This window comes from Chiroxiphia lanceolata, chromosome 1 (assembly GCF_009829145.1).
Source record: "Chiroxiphia lanceolata isolate bChiLan1 chromosome 1, bChiLan1.pri, whole genome shotgun sequence".
NCBI classification, from domain to species: Eukaryota; Metazoa; Chordata; class Aves; order Passeriformes; family Pipridae; genus Chiroxiphia; species Chiroxiphia lanceolata.
This window is the reverse complement of record NC_045637.1, coordinates 99,279,513-99,281,730: the sequence shown is the minus strand read 5'-3', so window position 1 is coordinate 99,281,730 and position 2,218 is coordinate 99,279,513. Positions and strand designations below refer to the sequence as shown.

Genomic DNA, 2,218 nt, shown 5'->3' with positions numbered 1-2,218 from the left:
TGCTTTGGCCGTCTCAACAGCGACATATATATATGTTTCTGTTATTATGAGCCTCAAAAATGTCCAAAAGACAGAGGAGCTAACTAAAACTTTTATTCGAATAAAAGGGAGAGTTCACTAGACAATCCCCAGTGAAGTCTCTCAACTTGATAGAGGTCACAGCCTCTTTTATCTCCTTGCCTGAAATGCAGGTCCCTCCCCATTTCCCCATTGGCTGAGGTACTCTGGGGTTACCGCCTTCCCAACACGCCTACAATGTGTCGCCCATTATATGGTTCCTTTGTTTCTGGGCAAATTGCACTTTTCTATAACTAAACAACTGAACAACCAGTAAATTGTCACTACTCAGCATCAAATGCAACCACACCACAAGTTTTGCAAGAACACCTATTTATTCCTAATATTGTAAATACTAGCAGTTCTTGTTACATTTCTAAACCCCGACATCAGATAAACCTTTTGGAAAAGAGTGTGTATGTTTATGGATATGATAGAGGTCTGCAAAATCTGGAACAGCACAGACAGAGGAAATAGACTGAGCACTGACCTTTGAAAGGTGATATAAAATAAAAGATCATTTAGAGTCCTGGTGAGGCAGCACTGAAAGAGTAAAATATCAAAAAAAAAAGTTACATTGCACTTAAACTACCAAGTATGGGTGCCCTGCTGATCCAAACAAGTTTGAAGCTAAAAACCATAGTAGTGGGGTACTAATAACATGGTACTGATTAACAGAATGGTCAGTGTCAGTCAAAAGACAGTGGCCCAGCAGGGAGCCTCAGAGATAACTTTTCAGATGTTGAAATTCTGTACCCACTTCTGACTTCTGAGGTGCATAGCACAAGCTGATCTTGCCTTTTTTCCTGGTGTCTGTCGTGGTTTGAGCCCTCTAAAAATCCATTTTCCAATTTCCAAGCCCCCCCCCCCAATTTACCTCAGCACCGAAGAGAAATTTCCAGGCAGGCACAACTCAGTATGGGGGAAGGGGATTATATACAATTTATTACTATACACGATAAATACTATAGAAACTAAAAAGCAGTTATATACACAATATTAACACAATCCCTACCACCCCTTGGACCCTCCCACATCGCTTAAGGAGAAGTCTTCACGGCGATAGTGATAAGTCTCTCTCTCATTGGGGTATCTGGGAAAAGGGTCTCTTGCACCCCCACCAGCCCTCAGCTCTTGCTGAGGTCTCCTCCTGAGCTGCAAGGGAAACACTTGCATCATCAGGTTTTCATCACAAAAGGTCCAGGGAGTCAGCTTTTGAGTCCTTTTTCCCTGGTTCGTGAAGGTTTCCTCCCAGAGAGTAAGATGTTCCATTCTCACTCTCCAGGTTGCAGGCTCCTGGGTCTTGCTCAGTCTTTTTACCCCAAATAGCTTTCACCAAAAGTCCTTACCCAGAAAAAGCCCGCCAGTTTGGCTTCCTCTCTTCCTTAGCTGCTGCAGCTTTCAGTTTTTGGCTGCCCTCGTCCAAACCCACATAGGGCACCTCCGAACCCTTTGGCCCGTCTCCTGGCTCGGCTCCAGTACTGAGCCTTATGTCCACACCACCGCCTCCCCGGGCATTGGGGGAAGAAAAAAAGAGCCCCCTAGCCTTGGCCACGGGTACTCGGTCCAGTTATAAACTGTCCCAAGCTCCCCTCAGCCTAGCCGGCAAGGGAAGAGGGCCTGGCCCCCCGGCATAGGGGGCTGGAGGCCTCCCTCCTCTCACCTCATGGTTGCGAGTCTCTCCCTCACAACACACACACTCACTGCCACACACTGCATCCAGCCCTGGCCAAGCCAGGGCCGTGGGGGCCCAGGGGCCCCCCGGGTTTCAGGGACCCTTGGCCACCCCTCGGCTTCTCTCTCTCTCTCTCTCAGACACTCTCACGCTTTGCCAACAACTTCTGGCTGTTATGATGTCTAATTTCACAAGAGCGAAAAAACCAGCTGCGATTGGCCCCCTAACCAGAAACTCAGCTGGGACCAACCATTTCCAGCCCCCTGGCCCCCGGGGGGGCGGCTCAAACTATGACAGTGTCCCAGGTCCTAACAGCGTTCTTCCTACTTATGGAAGACAAGTTCTGAAGTCCCCACACAGCCCTTTTACCTGGACAAAGAGAGGTGGCCTACAGCAACTGTTCCCTTCTACGCATTGCTGAGATAGTGGACCAGTCCCACAGGGCTCCAAAGAACTTGCACCTTGGTTTGAACCCTTCAGCAAGCA

At 48.3% G+C, this 2,218-nt stretch overlaps 1 long non-coding RNA gene across 1 annotated transcript; it reads right to left on the bottom strand.

Moving 5' to 3' along the window:
- Positions 1 to 974: 974 nt before the first annotated feature.
- Positions 975 to 1,807, bottom strand: LOC116788184. The gene is made up of 2 exons (XR_004357568.1): positions 1,407 to 1,807; positions 975 to 1,212 (listed from the first exon to the last, which is right to left on the bottom strand). It is a non-coding gene; the product is annotated as an uncharacterized LOC116788184 (long non-coding RNA).
- Between the last annotated feature and the right edge of the window lie 411 nt (positions 1,808 to 2,218).